At 40.8% G+C, this 20,532-nt stretch overlaps 1 protein-coding gene across 1 annotated transcript in view; it reads right to left on the reverse strand.

Annotated features, from left to right (window-relative positions):
• LOC124864074 (somatostatin receptor type 5-like) overlaps positions 1-17,544 on the reverse strand; it is a 33,297-nt gene extending 15,753 nt beyond the window's left edge. Inside the window, exon 1 of the mRNA XM_047358697.1 lies at positions 17,230-17,544. The gene's annotated coding sequence lies outside the window, so the exon portion shown is untranslated. The remainder of the gene's footprint in view (positions 1-17,229) is intronic.
• Positions 17,545-20,532: the final 2,988 nt, after the last annotated feature.

Below are 20,532 nucleotides of genomic sequence, written 5' to 3' on the forward strand. Positions count from 1 at the left end.
TGATTTAACACAGGGACACTGGATTATTGCAAACAAGGAGGAATTTCTGTCACATTTTTTGTTTGAAGGACCTAAAAGCAGGACAAACAGAAACAAACTTTATTTAAAGAGCAAACAAAAAATGTCAAAATCAATCCATGTCAAACCAGAACCACCAAGAAACAGACAAAAAAAAAAGACAGAAGGAGAAATGGAAAAACAACAGTGGGAAACTAACTACCGTTTGGCTGAAAACATGTTGTAATTACCACCAGTCCATTTCATCCTGACCCATAATCTGTGCATTCTTGATAAACTGTTTACTGTTGTACTGTAGCCATTTATTGTGACAAGGACATGGATTCTTCTTTTCATCAATTAATCCATAAAATGAATCCATATGAATATCATTGAAATGTTATTCTGATATTGTTGAAATCTGTGCTCCCTATATGTTTTTTCTCCTTTATTTACAGTAATGTTTTGTTACTCCTGCATCTACTGAAATACCACTAGAAACCTAATATGCTAACAACTGAGTTAAAAATGTTCAACACAAATTCAAATATTTCTGTTTGGTAGCCCTTTCTCCTGGAACAGATCCTAGCCCAGCTCTCTGCAGGAACAAGCATCTCAGCTAACGAATGCTGCTGCTTACTGAGCAGAGCTGAGGATGAGCATCCATCACGAAGGTCAGAGGCTCTGACAACCGGAGCACTTTAAAGGTTTGGAGTATTTCAGAGCAGAACGCTGTTATCATGACGACTGAGCAGCACAGATCAACCGATGCAGGTCAGAACATTGAGTTCACACTGGGTCTGTTTCCTTTTTTAAATTGCTCTCTGTGCTTCAACTGCAATGTTATTAATCCAACTTCACCACTTTTAAAAGCTTTGTAAGAGCAAATAAAATGGACTGGATGGTTAAAAAAGAACCAAACTGAAGCGAAACTGATCAATACGATTTGTTGACATTTAAACATGGAGACAACCAGAAGAGAGAGTGTTTGTGACTCGCTTACATGAATAATTCAGGTAAAATAAAGAAACCATAAACGTGTGGCAGTAAACAGCTAGAGGAAACTCCAGAAACCTGTGACAGAACGATGTGCTTACCCAGCTCTGTAAAGTGCTTTCTGCATTTTTCATGTTACAATCAAAACCTTCAATGTAATGGGGTAATATTTAATAAGCATTGGCTTCTTCCTGCTCATTTTGTAACCGAATATGATGGTTTTCATTTAGGTTTTGATTATATTTCTATTTTTATAAATGTTCTATTTCTGCTGACATTTGTTGTTTACATGTTCAAAATAAAGATTTCATTCATTTCCTCATTCATTTTATCTGGATTTCACATGAATGACAAACACAACATATGTGTGAAGTGGAAAGAAAAACAGGATTTTCAAAACCTGAGTCAAACTCAATTAGATTTAGGTCTGAACACTGACTGCACCATTCTGACACTTGAAAATGCTTTGATCAAAATTATTATTTTGTTGCTCTTGTTAGATGATTGTTCTGCTGGAACATGAACCTTTACAGCCTCCAACAGATTGTCTTCTTGCACTGCCATGTATTTAGCTCCATCCATCTACCCATCAACTCTGACCAGCTTCCCTGTTTCTGATGGCACATCTCCACAGCATGATGCTGCCACCACCATGTTTCACAGAGGGGATGGTGTGTTTATAGCAAATTTTATTAAAATAAGTATTTTGCACGTTTTTTGTAGTTATTCCCTGCACCCTACATTTAATTCAATTCAATTCAGTTTTATTTATATAGCGCCAATTCACAACACGTCGTCTCAAGGCACTTCACAACAGTCAGGTTCATACATTCCAATTAATCCTAACCATTGAACAGTTCAGTCAGATTCAGTTATTTATTCAAATTGGATAAAAAGATTTTCTGTCTAAGGAAACCCAGCAGATTGCATCCAGTCAGTGACTTGCAGCATTCCCTCCTCCCAGATGAGCATGTAGAGACAGTGGACAGTCACTGGCGTTGACTTTGCAGCAATCCCTCATACTGAGCATGCATGTAGCGACAGTGGAGAGGAAAAACTCCCTTTTAACAGGAAAAAACCTCCAGCAGAACCAGGCTCAGTGTGAGCGACCATCTGCCACGACCGACTGGGGGTTTGAGAGAAAGAACAGAGCAGAGACACAAAGAAAACAAAGAAGCACTGATCCAGGAGTACTTTCTATGGGAAGGAAAAGTAAATGTTAATGGATGTAGCTCCTTTAGTCGTTTCACCTAGAAAGAAAGAACAGATCAACTCTGAGCCAGTTTTTAAGGTCTGAAAGAGAGCACTTAGAGTTAGTCACAGTAAAAGCTCAGTCAATCGCCATGTCTAGGAGAGAGAAAGGGTTAAACACTAAAAGACAGGGCTATGTGGATCATCACATGGCATTAAAGCTAGTAACTATAGTTTTCTTACATTTTAAGGTCAAATGGTTTCTTTAATAAGTTAGAAAAATGCCCAGAACATGTGCTGTAAAAATGTCTTAATATTTACAAAAGTTTCTAATTGATTGCTTCCTGACAGACCGACAGCAGCAGGTGAGACTGGGGAGCATCTTCTCCCGATCCAGATCAATAAGTACTGGTGCCCCCCAGGGGTGTGTTCTATCCCCACTCCTCTTCTCTATGTACACAAATGACTGCACCTCATCGGACTCGTCCGTGAAACTCCTGAAGTTTGCAGATGACACCACTGTCATTGGACTGATCCAGGACGGTGATGAGTCTGCATACAGACAGCAGGTGGATCGGCTGGTCCACTGGTGCGGTCAGAACTACCTTGAACTGAACCCACTCAAGACTGTGGAAATGGTGGTGGACCTTCGGAGAACACCACCCCCATACACCCCCCTCACCATCCTCAACAACACTGTATCGGCCGTGGACCACTTCAGGTTCTTAGTAACCACCATCTCTGAGGACCTGAGATGGTCTTCACACATAGACACTGTTCTAAAGAAGGCCCAGCAGAGACTGTACTTCCTGAGGCAACTCAAGAAGTTCAACCTTCCACAGGAGCTGTTGGTCATCTTCTACACTGCCATCATTCAGTCTGTCCTGTCTTCATCCATCTCAGTGTGGTTTGGCTCATCCACAAAACAGGACAGGTCCAAACTACAACGAATAATCAGGACTGCAGAGAGAATAATCAGAGCTGACCTTCCCTCCATCCAGGACTTATACAGGTCAAGGGTCAAGAAAAGAGCTGCCAAAATCTCTGCCGACCCCACACACCCTGCACATAAACTGTTCAGAGCTTTACCTTCAGGCCGCCGCTACAGAGCACTGTTTACTAAAACCAGCCGCCACAGAGACAGTTTCTTCCCCCAGGCTGTTTCTCTGATGAACATTTAATAGAGTACAGAACAACAGCATACAGATGTTGCAAATGCACCTTTTCTATTAGATATGTGTATATTGTACATTGTAAATTGTAAATTTGTATATTCTGTAATGCAGAATATTGCATTGTACATTGTATATTGTACATTGTAAATTTTAAATTGTAAATTTGTATATTCTGTAATGCAAAAACAGAACAAAAGAGCAAAGTGTACCGGAGGCAAATTCCTTGTTTGTATGTACAAACTTGGCAATAAAGCTGATTGTGATTGTGATTGCACCAGTCTTGAATTGCAGCTTCCTCAGGAGTGACATGCTCACTAGATTTTAATTGTAGCCTTTTCACTAAGGAGGTCACAAAAGAACCCAGAACAAAACCTAAAGGCCTCAGTTGAAAGGTGAAAACCACAATTGACCAAAAAACATCTGGATGATCCTCGATACCTTCAGGAAAATAAATTCTGTGGGCTGATGAGACTAAAGAGGAAGTTTACATCATGACTCACTGCCAGTTTTCTCAGTCGCTGCTGCCACCAAGGATGGCACAACATATTATTAGTTTTACTTCACGTACGCATAGAGCCAACTTGGTTTGAAACTGACTTCCCCTTAAATAAAATCATCATTTCAAATCATAGTTTTGTATTTAAAGATGTTATCTCTGTCCGATGATCTGAAACATTTAAGTGGGACAAAAATGTAAAAACAGAAGATATCTATCAGGGTTGAATATTCTTTCACAGAACTGCTTCTAGGGTGCCCTTTACTTCATCCTCTATCTTCCTCCAAACCTATTCTCTCCCTCTTCAGCAGTAAATATGAACAAAACATGAAAATGTATATTTCGTGGAAATCATTTAAAAACTGATTATTTCAAATGTGGGAAATGTTTTGTTTCTTAGCCTCAAACATGATTTGCTTTTAAAGCATAACGTTGTCTTCTTATTGCCTGCTGTGAGAAACAGAGTGCCATTGATCTTGTTGTCAGGTTTTAACAATAAAGCATTGAAGATGTTTCCAGAAAACCTCATACTATCAAAAGGCTGCGTGTCTGAAATTTGTAACAATCAAATTAGATTCCTCCTTTATTACTTCTCCCTTATGCTTTCATCCTGTTGAATCTATGAACAGATATGAACATCCATTTATTTAGACATGTCTCTGCCAGTAAGTAACTTCTGAGAGCAGCACCTCTGCTGATGGTTTCACACATCAACTGTTCTCTCTCTGGCTCAAAGGACAAAACAGCACCTGTCCTGATCATTGAAAAAAAAAAGATGAAAAATGAGAAAAAGTTGAAACAGTCCAAAACAATGTGCAGGGTGAATTTATTTGGATCATGTAACTGCTACATAAATGTATTTTGTAAATTTGATGCTAACAGAATGAGCTTATTAACTTTATGTATAAGTAAAAGGACATAATGACTACTTTCATTCTCTCTGCTACATTCTCATACTACTCTTCAATGTTGCATTATTTGCTGTTATTTCAGTTTTTAACTTCATGATCTCTCACTATTTTTTCTCTTCCTAGAATCTACACTTGGCCTGGCTCTGTATTTAGCTGTGGCACTTTCCTAGAGGGGGACATCGGCTGAGCAGGGTTAGGGTTAGGGCTGAGCAGCTGCAAACAACTTTATGATCTCCTTCCAAAGATGATCCACTTGGGTCTTTCAATGTTTAACCCTGTCTCTCCTAGACATAGCTACTGGCTGAGCTTCTACTGTGACTAACTGTGTGTGCTCTCTTTCATTCTCTAGACTTGAAAACTGGCTCAGAGTTCATCGGCTTAGCTGTCTTTCTCTCCTAGATGAAGCCACTAAAGGAGCTATAACCATTTATGTTTTACTTTTCTCTCCCATAGAAAGTACTCCTGGATCAGTGCTTCTGTGTTTCGTTTGTGTCTCTGCTCTGTTCTCTCAAACCCCGAGTCGGTGATGGCAGATGGCCGCTTACACCGAGCCTGGTTCTGGTTCTACTGGAGGTTTCTTCCTGTTCAGGGGGAGTTTTCCTCTCCACTGTCGCTACATGTATGCTCAGTATGAAGGATTGCTACAAAGTCAATGCCATTGACTGTCCACTGTCTCTACATGCTTATCCAGGAGGAGTGAATCCTGCAAGTCACTGACTCGATGCAATCTGTTGGGTTTCCTTGGACAGAAAATGTTTTAATCAATTTGAATAATAAACTGAATCTGACTGTCCTGTTTGATAGTTAGGATTAATTGGAATGTATGAACCTGACTTGAAATCTGTATAATTTGATTGAATTGACTTTGTAAAGTGCCTTGAGACAACATGTGTTGGGAATTTGCGCAATATAAATAAACTGAATTGAAGTAAAATGGAAAAATAAATGTCCTGAAATACTGATTTTATGTTCTGTTGACTCCTGCAGAGTTACACCTTGTTCCAACCTCATAACAAAGGCACCCAATCAAAAAATGTGTAAAACTGCAGGCTTCAATTAGCAGACTGCTGATGATAATGCTCTAAAAGCCACTCATCATACACACAAGAGTGATGTTAAGCATTTAAGGGTTTTATTTAAACATTTATTTTCCCACAGCTTTTCCAGTTTGGCTTGATTTTGTTAAAGATGCAGTGACAGTGTGCAGACTGCTACGTTTGAAGCTGCAAACATCTGGTCCTTATTGTCCGGGGGTGAATCCACACACACATCATACGTATTTACCATTTAATAGTTCAGATGTTTCAATAAAGACCTGATAGTGCATGGTGTGTGTAGCTCAGTGTCAAATGTAGAGTACACATTTCCACATTTATGAGCTTCTTGTCTACATCTAAAGGCTGTGCTGGGAACCTGATAATGATGTGAAAATGATTAATGTACAGAATGAGTGATAAATAGATCCACATGTACGGTATGTAGTAACATGGAGGAAAAATCAAAGCATGCTCAGACTGGTGCAGAAACCATTATCTTTAACGACAATTACTTTTTATTCACTATTAGAAAAGATCTATCTGTATATATACTGTATATCAAGTTTTTCAAATTCATACACAATGAAGCTGAGTGGAAAAATATTAAAACACTTTTTACAGCTAGAGGTGATTTCCTTAGTGGACGCTTCTTAAAAGCCGTGTTTGCGGCAAGAAACCAACCAGTTTAGATCAACTCTACCAATTCTGCCAAAATGATTGGTCCAATATCAAGCCAGAATCATGCCAAAAGCTTGTACATGACTGCAGAAAGCATCCTGTCAAGTATGTCAATATTTGAGCCTCTATGTATGTTTTGATGCCAAGTGGTTTGAAAATTTTATTTTCTTCTAATTCCTCTCTTGGAATATAACAGCTCAAATAAATCGTCAAATTGTCCAAATGAAAGGCATTTACTCCAATGATGAGTGGATAACATTTCACCATGCCCTTGACTGTCTCTGCAAACAAATAATATGGTGTTTATTTAAAAAGATTTGAAATTTTGCAGATTTTACAGACTTGGTTTGGCAGAAATCTTTAGTGTAGTATTAGCAATTGAGAAATTTGAGACAAAAGAAAATAAATCAGTATAACCAAAGCTCATGAAAATTAATGTTCTGTTTTAAACAAATATTTCTTTTCTGAGGAACATCCTTGGTAAAAACCACATTTTGCCAGAAAAACCTGCTTCACTGGGCCTCCTTGTGTGAACAGATTTCATGTCTGTGTGGGAAGAGCTCATCAACACACGGAAAGCTATAGTTGTACACAGATTTTGAGTTGTTTGTGCAGTTTGTGAGTGGGCTCATTTATACAGATCACAGGTGTCCCTGAGCCTGTTCCTGCCAATATTAAAACAGAATCAAGAGCACTTGCATGAATTGGGGACTTGTGCCTCGATATATGCATGGATGCATTTTTCAAAGCGACGTCACTGAAGCTTTGGTGGACTTCTTTTTAAGCTGACAGGGGGCCATACCCCATGAAGGGGCTTTTGGAGGTTTTAAGAGCGGTTAAGAAGAGGGGGTCGGTGAGTCAGTCGAACTTAATAAACAGGGGGACTTCACACTCAGTCTGGTTGACCTTGAATGAAAGGCAGGTGCCAGTTTTAGTTGCAGATAGAAATACTTCTTTTTTCCCTGTGTTGGGACCCAGCCTTGGATTTCAACATTAAACTCCTATACGGACTTTTCTGGCATTTTCAAAATAAATTGCATTTAACTGACTTCCAGCAACTGAGGAAAGGGGGGTAGCAGCAGACTTCCCATGATGCCTCTGTCTGAATAAGAGCACCCCCTCTCCAACAAGCCGACCTCTTCCACACCGGTGTTCATCGGGATAGAAGGGGGACAAAGCGTGCTAATGTCTTTTGCTGGCAAAAAGACATAAACTCTTCAAACTGGATCCAAGAGTGTCATAAGATCACCCGATCATGAGTGAAGCACTGTTTGTGTACCCGGTGATTTCATTCATAAAGAAGGGAAATTAAGGTATAAGCATTTCTTACTTTCTCTCCGAGGCCTGCCGAAACTGTGTCGCAGAGAAATCCCCAGTAGAGAAGCTGTTTCTACAAGCTGAGTCTGAAGGAAGGACAACGGCCCGCATCATCATTGTGTTAACCCGTGTGGTCAGCGGACAGGACGGGCAGCCCAGCTACAGCTCCGGAGCTAACCCTTTTTGTTCACAGAGCGAACGCACCTTCAACCCCCTTCAAGATAATCCTTGGTTCTCAAACATAAACATTGCATGGTAATGTTGCATCACTCTTTTGATCATGATTTCCAATCACCTTTAATCAACTTGTTTATATTGTACATAGCCCATTAGTCTTCCTTAATCTTTAATTCTGCTTGGTAGTTTAGTTGAATTGTTTTAGCATAGTAAAGAGGTTGTTAATTGAAATATGTTTGACTTTGAGTTGACTTATTATTATTAACAAATTCTTGTATTTTAAGAAAGTGTGAATTCATTCCATGTGTGTGCAGAGGTTTGCTGTTCAATAATGTCAGAGCTTGGCTCACATCTTTCTATTTTGTCCTAATACCATCGCCTTACTGGGCTGGTATTCACAAGACAACCTTTAACAGACCGAAATATTATTTGATAAAATATTAAAATATTAATTAATTAATATTAAATATTAAATAATATTCTCAGATTAATAATCACAACACCCGTAAAATTGCCAGAATAGATATTAAAATTCCTTTGATGAATGAAAAACATCATACATCCTCATGTACATGTCTGTAGTATGTGGATCATTGTGTGTTGTCTCTTTTCAAACAAATACATCATAAATGAAATTTTTACTTTTTGAATGGATGAATCTGGTTTTTGGGGGTAATGTTAAAGTCAGTCTCAATTCACACTCGTCTGACTTAAGATTCTGTGATGCTGGAGAGTTGTATATGTCTGTCCATCTTGTGTTTAGCACACACCTGGATATGCCAGACTAGGACACTGCCATATCCAGTTCTGTTAGAGGGGTGGGCACACTCCCTGATAATAAGCTAATCAAATGAATCTGATTAGCAGCACCTTTTGCTGCTGCTTTCCTACAAAAATCCTATGAAGGTATCAGGGGTGTGCTTATTTCTTCTCATGACTGAACATTTTTCTACCGCAGAGCTATACATTTACACAATGTCATTCCAACATGTAGGTATTGTCCGAATGTCATCTAAAGTGTTGTTTACATCCCTTCCTTTTTTTACTACAGTGTCTTCGTGGCATAATCGTGTCACTGCTCAGGTCTCTGTATCACACTCATTTTTACTATGCCGATTATTGCTTTGCTGTGTGAATTTGAAGTGCAAAACAACATTCTGCCTTTCTCACTGTTAAGGCAGATTCGCCATCTGAGCAGCAATCAGTATAACATCTTCGTGAAATCGGCATTTGTTTAAAATAATCAGAAAGAGAATAATAAACAGCTTGCATGGGAGATGCTGTATTCATGTTTTTAACACCCTTCATTAGAAAGCCAGATTGTGCAATTTACCAGCTTTATGCTCTTCTTATAACACAATACTGACTGAATTAGATCATGGTTGGTGCTGATCTGTGTGTTTATGTGTGTGTGTGTGTGTGTGTGTGTGTGTGTGTGTGTGCGTGCGCGCATCATATCAAGCCTTATTCACTCAATACTGCACCCAGAGATGATGGCACCACTCAACATTAAAGGGCATACCCATCACAGTTTAAATCCAAGATCACACACTGAATAAAATGACTATCATTCCACAAAATGTCAGAAGTTCTACAAAACAGTGAAAATAATAAATTCAGTGTTTTAAATTTAAAGTGGAGCTAATGTGCTGCTGTTCGGTTCCTCTGAACTGAACCAAACAAACTATGTCGGCTGGTACTCACTGCTCAGAACAACCCAATCGGAACAAATCATTATGAAGTTCTCAGAGAAATGATTACAGTCCTCGTGTCTAAATAAACCATAGCAAACTGACGAGGAGCAAAATCAGTTCCTTCAGGTGCATCAGCTCCTGCAGGGATGTCAGGGCTATAAGACACCAAGCTGTCTTCATTACCCACGTCAGGTGAAGGTAAAAGATTTAGGCCAAAATTCTAATATAAGCCTAAAACAATTAAAAAAAGAAATTACACAAATTAGTCTCAAACAAACGTTACTTTACCCCTTAAAGACAACTAAATAAGGATGTTGTCGTGATTGGCAGTGGAGAAGGACAAAGGTGGCAGTAGGACATCAGCAGGCGTACGGTGGATGGATACATTTAATAAACAAACTAAACTTATAGGACACGAAGGCAAACTCAGGAACCAGGGCTGATAATAGGACAACAGGCGAACAGGATAACAGAAGTATAAACAGCTGGATAAACAGACAATCCGACAATGTGGGAGCAGCGCAAAGAAAGCAAGAACCAAAAGACAAAACAACCCGAGCAGAGGGTGCTCAGCAGGACGGCAAGAACCAAAACAGAAAAAAACAAAGTTCTGGCAGATGGCCGGGAGGTTGTCTCGAGGGGACAAAGAGTTCAGGAGGCCAGAGGTGTAGGGGCCTTGGCAATTGGCAATGGCGGTGATGAGGAAAACCAGGAGGCCGGCTGAGGAGTGGTCAAAGAGGTCTGTGGAGGATGAGAAGGTGCTGCAGAGGTCAACGGTAGCTGAGAAGGTGCCGTGGAAGTAAACCAAGTGTAGAGGAGTAGAAGATGGAGACTCGAACCCAAGAATGAGCCCAGGAGACTCAAACCCATGGAGGAGCCCAGATGATCTGTGGTGGAGCTGCTGTCGTGGGTCTGGAGACGGAGGCAGTTCGACCTCAAACCCCTCAGGAACTGGAGGCGTATTCACACATATAAATGTGAAATGACTTGCAATGATTGTATTGAACCTTGACTATACCTGAACAAAGAGAAATTTTGCTATTAAAATAATTTTCAGCATTTTTTCAATGTAAATCCAACGTGCTCAGAAGTCTAAATTCACTCGCCATGGGCAAAAATAAAACATCCACTTCTTTTAATCATTAATAAGTGATGCTAAAGGTTGGACAAGGTTTTTAAGCTGACAAGGTTGAAGGAATTGAAAAGGCTACTTAATTATGTTTGTAATCGTACTCGTCATCTTCCACTTATCTGGGACCGGATCACAGGGCAGCAGTTTAAGCAGAGACACCCAGATTGGCCTCCCCCACACCTCCTCCAGCTCCTCTGGGGGAAGCCTGAGGCATTCCCAGGCCAGTCGAGAGACATAGTACCTCCAGTGTGTCCTGGCCCGTCCCATGGGCCTACTCCTGGTGGGATGTGCCTGGAACACCTCCTGAGGGAGGCGTCCAGGAGGCAACCAAAACAGATGCTTGAGCCACCTCAGCTGACTCCTCTCTATATGAAGCAGTGGCTCTACTCCAAGCTCCTCTTGGATGGCTAAGCTCCTCACCCTATCTCTAAGGGAGTGCCCCGATACCCAGTGAAGTAAACTCATTTCAGCCGCTTGTACTCGGGATCTTGTTGTTCTGGTCATGCCCATAGGTGAGGCTAGGATCATAGACCGACCGGTAAATTGATCATAAACCGACCGGTAAATTTCGAGTTAGCTCTCTCTTCAACACAACGGACATTACTGTGGCAGCTGCATGGAACTGTCTGTCGATCTCCCGGTCCATACTCCCCTCACTCGTGAAAAAGACCCCAAGATACTCCCCCACTTGTGGCAGGAACTCCCCTGCAACCTGGAGCGGGGAAGACTCTCTTTTCTGGTCGAGATCCATGGCCTCAGACTTGAAGGAGCTGATCCTCATCCCCGCCACTGCGAACTGCCCCAGTGCATGCTATTGGTCTTGGCTAGAGGGGGCCAGCAGGACCACATCATCTGTGAAAAGGAGAGACGAAATCCACTGCTCCCCAAACCAGACCCCCTCCAGCCCTGGGCTGCACCAAGAAATCCTGTCTATGAACATTATGAACAGGATGAGTGATAAAGGGCAGCCCTGTTGAAGTCTAACATTCATTGGGAGCAGGTCCGAGTTAATGCCGGCCATGCAAACCAAACTCCTGCTCCGCTTGTACAGAAACCAGATGGTCCCTAATAAAGGGCCCCTGACTCACTACTCCTGGAGTGTCCCCCATAGGGCACCACAAGGGACACGGTCAAATGCCTTCTCTAGGTCCACAAAACACATGTGGACGGGTTGTGCAAACTCCCAAGAACCCCCGAGCACCATGTAGAGGGAATAGAGTTGGTCCAGTGATCAGTAGCCAGGACAAAAACCACACTGCTCCTTCTGAAGCTGAGGTTCAACTATAATAATGTCCCTGGTCAAGGAAGCAGCTCCCCACCCCCACTGTAAACTGTGCTGGTGAAGCACTGCTCTCCTGAGGCACCGCATGGTTTGCCAGAATTGCTTTGAGGCTGACCGATAGTCCTTCTCCATGCCCTCTCACATCTCCCAGTCCCAGGTTTTTGCCTCTGCTACCACCCAGGCTGCAGCAAGCTTGGCCTCATGGTACCCTTCAATTGCCTCAGAAGTCCAACAAGCCGAACAGAACCAATAGGACTCTTTCTGCAGCTTGACTGCATCCCATACTGCTGGTGTCCAGCACCCTGACAGGGACAACAAGAAGGCCGGGTACTCCGCACTACTGTGCGGCCCATAGGCTGAAACAACAGTCAGAGACCGCTTCCCAACCCGAAGTTGCAGGGATGCGACTCTCTCATCCACCGGGGTAAAATCCAACACGAGACGATTGAGCTTTGGGTCGAGAAGCAAACCCACCCCAGCCCAAAGGCCACTCCAGAGTAGAAGAGAAGTCAAATCAAATTTATTTATATAGCACTTTTCTGCAAAAAGGCATTCAAAGTGCTGTACATGAAGAAAAACATTACAATGATACAGAAAATCAAACACAGAAAAACAAATCAAATGACTAATAATCCTTAGGAGTTTACTGGTAAGAGCTGGTTCTAATCCAATCTTTCTAATAGAGGTAATTAGCTCATTAAGTCCTCTGTGGCCAGGAATTCATCCTGTGCTATAAGAAAAATGATAATATTAATCCTTGAGGTCGCTGGTATGAGGCAGTTGTGGTCCCATCATTCAAATAGTAACAGTAATGGGCACTCCCTGAAGTCTAAGTAGAGTAGCTTGGTCACTGGTAGGTCCAAACCTTTTCAACCTCTCTCAAGGAGCTGGGTTCCAGAGCCCTTGCTGTGCATACAGGTGAGCTTGGGCTCCTTCCCCCCCCCAGCGAGGTGACATTGCATGTCCCTAGAGCCAGTTAAAGCATCTGGGAATCGTGTTGGCGAGGTCTCCACCTTCGACCGCTGCCCGATCTTCTTTGCACCGGTCCCTCATGGTTGCCCCTGCAGTTGGTGGGTCTACAGGCGGATGGCCTCGTGTCTCTCGTGCAGGCTTGGCCTGGCCGGGTCACTTGAGAAGTAACCCTGCCACCAGGAGCTCGCCAACAAGTCCTGACCCTATGCCTGGCTTCAAGGTGGGGCCCCAACTCTGCCGTACCAGGTGACGTCACATAATTATGTTTATGTATAAAAGTTCTAAACAGTCTAACAAAAGCATATCAGTCTCATCTCTGATCAAAAATTTTCTCAATCAGCGAGCTCTAAGTGCAGCTTTTACAAAAAGGAATTAAATTTGTATATTATAATGTGTTTATTTTGAGAATTGCAGTATTGACAATTGGGATTTCAGCTTCAATCGAAAGTATTTATTGATTCCAATTTAAATAATTTTGAACTGGATGCCCACACTAGAGCTATTTACTAATAGAATCGATGACAGACCTTGTAGTAATGACACTATTTCATTTAAATAATTAACTAAATAACCAAAGCCAACATGAAACTATCAACTTTTTTGCATCTTTGTTTATATTAATTTCAACTGATCAAAACATTGTTAAAAAATAAACATTGTGTGAGATGCTGTCGATTGAATGTTTTAGACATTATCTTTCAGTCCTCTGAGTTGCCGAGTTTCGCTCTACTCCATTCTTTTCCACTTTTCTTCCATTTGGGTCTTCGACAGTTTTATTAGAGATGTCACTCTTTCCATCATACAGGTTCCTTCAACAATTTGAGCCCATTTGTTCAACGTTTGTGGAACTGCTTGTTTCCATTTATTCTGCTTTTGCTTTCTTGCATGCCACTCTTTTTTACACATATTCATCTAAATGATTATCAAGCTATTTATCAAAGACGCTGAAAGGTAAATTATATCCAAGTAATTTTTTATGTGTTCCCAAAAAGATTTTATGTTTTGACATGTCCAGGATGGTTGGCATTAATCAGTCCACATTTTCTACAAGATGGAAGTCTCTGGTTACAGTAATTTTGAGCATGATAAAAATATGAACTAATGAGATTTTCCTCCACTTTTGTGAGATTTAAACACAACGTTTTACTGCATAATTTGGAGCTCTAAATATATTTTCTGTTACGGTTTGTGAGATATAGGACCCCAGAATGCAGACCAGAAGGCAGCATGACGGTAAGTGCAAAAGATTTAATAACAAAAAAACTCACTCACTACAGCAGGCAGGAACAAAACAAACAGGCAGGCAAGACAGGCATGACATGATCAAAAAAACAAGACTTGAGCATGAAAACTAGACATGAGAAATGTTTCCGCGACGACTAACTGAACAGGTGTGTATATATGGACTGAAAACCAGGTGGAGCAAGGAGACAGATTAACTTGGACAGGTGAACCGAATAAACTTAATTGACAGAGAACAAAATGTGGCTGCGGCAAAAACAGAGACTCTAATATACAAACAAAACCAAACTTGACAAAACATGAACAAGACGACAAAACTAAAGCATGACCAGGAAAATAACAGAAGCATGATTCAAAATCTAAGAAGAATAATAACAAAAGAACGAGTCAAAACCATAACTGTGAAAAACAAGAAAAAACCAGAAACCAAAAACCAAACAACCCCAAATCATAACACTTTTCTATCTGGGGGAAAGTTTTCAAAATAGAAAAAAGTAGGATTCACCTCAGTTATGACGTCAAGGTAAGCCAACTTTAGTTCATGAGCTTGGCCACCACTGAACCACCACAATAAAACTGATAAGGGGATCCATTGCTTTGGTGTTTGATATTTTAGTTTCCTTGTGGATCTGTTCCTTCCCATTTATGTTCTTTGAGTTAGTTTCTTTGTTTACTTACATGTTTTGTTATTCCCCTGAAGTCCTTGCTCATCTGTGTTAATCAACATTACTTCATCAGTTACCTTGCATTCCTGGTCACCAGCTGTCTCATATTCCTCCTGATGAGTTCCCCTGGTTGGTCCATTCTCCAACCTACCTCAGTATTTATACTTTCTGGTTTCATAGTTCTCCACCAGTTCCTACTGATAACTACCCTGCTACCTGCCTGTGTTCCATGCCCTGCTGTTTGTACGTTTTTGGATGCTTTTGAATGAAACATCACAGTAATGACTTTATAATCAGGTCCGGACCAACACACCACAGAAGAAGTCTGGACAGTGTTGGCTACATCACATTAGATAGCCATTAAGAACAAATAGGTTCCACAATTTTTCAGGGAGAGACCGTTCCAAAACACCAGATAGTATATTTTAAGTTCTAATGCAAACAAGCACTAAAAAGATAAAATACAAGTCCCACATTGAACCACTCAAAGTGTGTATAACTGATCATGAATCAATTTTAGGTCAATTCAATAGTTCTAAACTTGCAGCTTCAGGATCATAAACATTGCATGATTTTGCACATTTTGCACAACCATCATCACCATCGATGGAAAAATACTCAGAACACTGGAAAAGTGCAAGAAAAAGGACGTCTTAGTTGGAGCCATTTTTCAGCAACTCTAGATTCAAAAATCTTCAAGTCAAACAACTATATGAACTGTAGGTAGAAGTTATTTGGATGTGTCACCACAATGCAAAGGTCTGGAGGAACCTCCAAACTGTTCCACTTAGATTAAAGGAAGCCATCTGGTGATGTTGATCCAGCAACAACAGCAGATGACATGGCTTCCCATTTAATCACTGACAGTGAAATCTTCACAGTCCCCCTCCAGCAGCTTAGATTCTGTGCCTCTCCTTTCGTCCTCCAGACTCTTGGAGATCTTGATTCCCAAATAAAATGCAAAACATACTTTCATCTGAAAAGAGAATATTGAAGCACCAGTCGATTACTTTTCCTCCATAGCCATGGAAAGACGTTTCTGACGCTGTCCCTGGTTCAGGAGTTATTAACTCAAGCAATGTGCCAGGTGTAGCCCATGCCCCGGATACATCTGTGTATGGTGATGAATCTCCTCCCAATCCTTGAATAAACTTCGCTTCATCTTCTTAGGGCTGTGGTAGTCCCTCTTGCTTGAACAGTCTATTTTTTCTTAACCATACTTTTTCCTTCTGCTCGACTTTTTTTGTTTTTAAATGCTTGTTTTTAATTTGGTAAGTGTCTTTAACCTACATGTGTATCGTTTGAGCCGGGTCTCAGCTACATTTCATTATGGTGACATAATGACAATAAAGAATCTTGAATCTTGGAAACAGCACTCTGCGAAGAGCCGATTTCTTTTCAATGACATATGTGGCTTACCCTCCGGTCTGCTGGACAACTGACAAATCAACAGTCTTCCATGTGATTGTGTTAACCCATCACACAATATTCCTGTGTTAAAAATCCCTTTTTACTTGTCTTATGTTTTATTTAAGTTTCTGAGAAACTGAATTTGGGGTTTTTACTAACTGTAAGTCATAATCATCAAAATGATTAGACATACACTTGTATATAATTGTATATAATCCATAAGATTCACAATTTTGTGTTGAGTTAATGATATCTTGTAAAGTACTTGTCTTTGCTTTCCATGACACACTCATTTTACCGAAATTTGCTATACAAATAAACTTGCTTTGATATTAACTTTTTATATTGAATACTAAAATGCACAAGTATTTGCTAAAAATGACACAAAGTGTGTCATCAGCTAAAAATGACAAAATGGAAAAAATGTCAAACCATGAAAGCAAAGATGAAAAAAAAAAAACAAGGAAAAAGCAAAACAATGACAAAAAGAAACAAAAACACAATGATAATGCAACAAATAAAAATCACAATATATACAATATAGGAAGAAATGTCAGAAAAATCATTTGTTATGATTTTTTTCTGGAGGTTTTGGACCTCTGCAAAGCTGAATTTCTGTTTGCATTGCCTGTTAGCAAATATAACATTTTTTTTAAAAATAAATCCTCAATATTTATTGTCTGTGTAATAAACTTTTAATGTTTTCATCTCTGTGAATATTTAAAATCTGTCTATTGACGTGATTCAAACAAGGTGAGTCATAAACAAGGTGCGATGACAGTCGAGCCATTCCAGGTACCACTTACTGCGTGATCCTCAGAAACCCACAGGCATCATTCAACTAAACTCCAACTTACCTTCAAGCAGACACTTTCCACGCCGCGGTCCTCCTGAGCGCTGGCTGTCTGTGGGTTTTAGCGGTGAAACAACGCGAGAAAAGCAGCAGCACTCTGCCGGTTCGCTGCAGGACGCGTTTCATTCCCATCCTGCGCTGAGAAAAACACCAGCCGTCTGCTGCCGGACTAACTGATGCCCATCAGCACACAGGCGCAGGTCGCTCAGTCTCCGGCTTGTAACTAGGTAACAGCTCTGCTGCTGCATGCAGTCAAGTAGGAGGTGTTATAAAAGGGATAAAAGGCTTTGGTGTGATGCACCGATCAGCCTGTCCACAGTCTTTGCATGTGGCTGCCTCACAGGTGCTGCAGCATTCCCTCATATACCGCCCCACCCAACAGTCCCCCTTCTAATTTCATTACTCCCCCATTTATTTTGGGGTTTTGTGTGGGAACGCGTGTAACAGACAGAATGATGAGGAAACTAAATACTGTTTCTGTACTTGGTGAAAAACAATTTTTTTCTCCCAATTATAATTTAAATCAGCAGTCTTTCAACAATTATATGTGTTCAACCTAGAAAATGGGATGTTTGCAATTATTCTATGTAGATTTTTTGTAACTGTTGTTTTCTTTGTTTACCTGCCATGCTTGGTGCACAAATTGCTTTGAGTTTTTCTTCCAAACTCAAAGCTCCTGAATACACAACCTTTCTCTTTCAATGTTACCACCATAATATTTTATTAGGGTTTTAGGTAATAGACCAACATATAATAGTGCATAATTGTGACAGGAAAGGTAAATAAAATATGGTCTTTTTCACAAATAAAAATCACAAATAAAAATCTGAAAATCATGGTGGGTATTTTTATTTGGCCCTCCTGGGTTTTTCTCCTTTCTGCTTTGCAGAAAAGCTGAAACTCAGTGAGATTGGATGGCGAGCATATATGAACATCAGTTCTCCTACCACAGATTCTCAATTAGATTTAGATTTAGACTTTGACTGGACCATTCTAATATATGAATATGCTCTAATATAAGGCATTCCATTGTATCTTAGGGTCATTGTCCTACTGGAAGGTGAACCTTGACCTGAGCCTTAAAGTCTTTTCCAGCCTCTAACCTGTTGCTGTTAAAAAAAGGAAGCCCACATCATTATTCTGCCACCTCCATAGTTTGGTGTGGGTGGAATATGTTTGGAATGGAGTTTTAAGCCTAACACTAACCCTAGATGTGAAAGAACACCCTTTGCCCCCCTTTGGCTTTTAGATGGCCATAGCAGAAGTGAATTCCTACTACAACTACAACGTTTGGTCTCTATTTTGTCATTTTTACAAGTCTCAAATATTTATCCCCCATGTGTTTTTATTCACCCGTACAACTGCTTGTAAAAACGTCCTGTATAGTGAGCACAACCTTCGCTCCATGTGGACTGTTACATAAACTGGGATGTGCACAACCAGCCGCAACAACAGAACAAGCTCCCCACAAACAGTGTGTGCAGCTCTGTCTTAATACGCTATTTATGAGAACAGAAAAACCAAGTATAAACCAGGTTTAAGAGTTCTGCCATACACAATGGGGCTGATCTTCAAAAGTTGCAAATATGGAGTGCTAAATTGCTTGTTAATTGAGAGTTTTGCATGTGCTGCTGGCTGTCATCATGGACAGTTTAGGAGAGCAGAGAAAGATAAAATTTGAAGCCATGGAGTTGGAGATAATAATAATAATAATAATAAATGTATACATTTATATAAGTATAGCAAAGTGCAACAAAACAACAGTAAAAACATAAAAATACTAAAATCTGCAGGTAAAAAATGAAATATCTATGATCAATGTGAGACTTACAGGGTTAGACAATTAAACTGAAACACCTGTCATTTTAGTGTGGGAGGTTTCATGGTTAAATTGGACCAGCCTGGTAGCCAGTCTTCATTGATTGCACATTGCACCAGTAAGAGCAGAGTGTGAAGGTTCAATTAGCAGGGTAAGAGCACAGTTTTGCTCAAAATATTGAAATACACACAACATTATGGGTGACATACCAGAGTTCAAAAGAGGACAAATTGTTGGTGCACGTCTTGGTGGCGCATCTGTGACCAAGACAGCAAGTCTTTGTGATGTATCAAGAGCCACGGTATCCAGGGTAATGTCAGCATACCACCAAGAAGGACGAACCACATCCAACAGGATTAACTGTGGACGCAAGAGGAAGCTGTCTGAAAGGGATGTTCGACTGCTAACCTGGATTGTATCCAAAAAACATAAAACCACGGCTGCCCAAATCACGGCAGAATTAAATGTGCACCTCAACTCTCCTGTTTCCACCAGAACTGTCCGTCGGGAGCTCCACAGGGTCAATATACACGGCCGGGCTGCTATAACCAAACCTTTGGTCACTCATGCCAATGCCAAACGTCGGTTTCAATGGTGCAAGGAGCGCAAATCTTGGGCTGTGGACAATGTGAAACATGTATTGTTCTCTGATGAGTCCACCTTTACTGTTTTCCCCACATCCAGGAGAGTTACGGTGTGGAGAAGCCCCAAAGAAGCGTACCACCCTGACTGTTGCATGCCCAGAGTGAAGCATGGGGGTGGATCAGTGATGGTTTGGGCTGCCGTATCATGGCATTCCCTTGGCCCAATACTTGTGCTAGATGGGCGCGTCACTGCCAAGGCTACCGAACCATTCTTGAGAACCATGTGTATCCAATGGTTCAAACATTGTATCCTGAAGGTGGAGCCGTGTATCAGGATGACAATGCACCAATACACACAGCAAGACTGGTGAAAGATTGGTTTGATGAACATGAAAGTGAAGTTGAACATCACCATGACCTGCACAGTCACCAGATCTAAATATTATTGAGCCACTTTGGGGTGTTTTGGAGGAGCGAGTCAGGAAACGTTTTCCTCCACCAGTATCACGTAGTGACCTGGCCACTATCCTGCAAGAAGAATGGCTTAAAATCCCTCTGACCACTGTACGGGACTTGTATATGTCATTCCCAAGACGAATTGATGCTGTATTGGCCGCAAAAGGAGGCCCTACATCATACTAATAAATTATTGTGGTCTAAAACCAGGTGTTTCAGTTTCATTGTCCAACCCCTTACATCTAAATACATACAGATCTCTCCCGTGTGCACGCTCAAACAACTGGTTGGTAATGTGTTAGTAGGTCTGCTGTTGGTCCATCCTTTCTCCATGTTCAGATGATTGGTTGAACAGAGCTCTGGGAAATCTTGGGATGTTTTTCTATAACCTAACCCTGCTAAACATCTTCACAACTTTATCCTCGACCTGTCTGCAATGGTTCTAAAT

This window comes from Girardinichthys multiradiatus, chromosome Y (genome assembly GCF_021462225.1).
Source record: "Girardinichthys multiradiatus isolate DD_20200921_A chromosome Y, DD_fGirMul_XY1, whole genome shotgun sequence".
Taxonomy (NCBI): Eukaryota; Metazoa; Chordata; class Actinopteri; order Cyprinodontiformes; family Goodeidae; genus Girardinichthys; species Girardinichthys multiradiatus.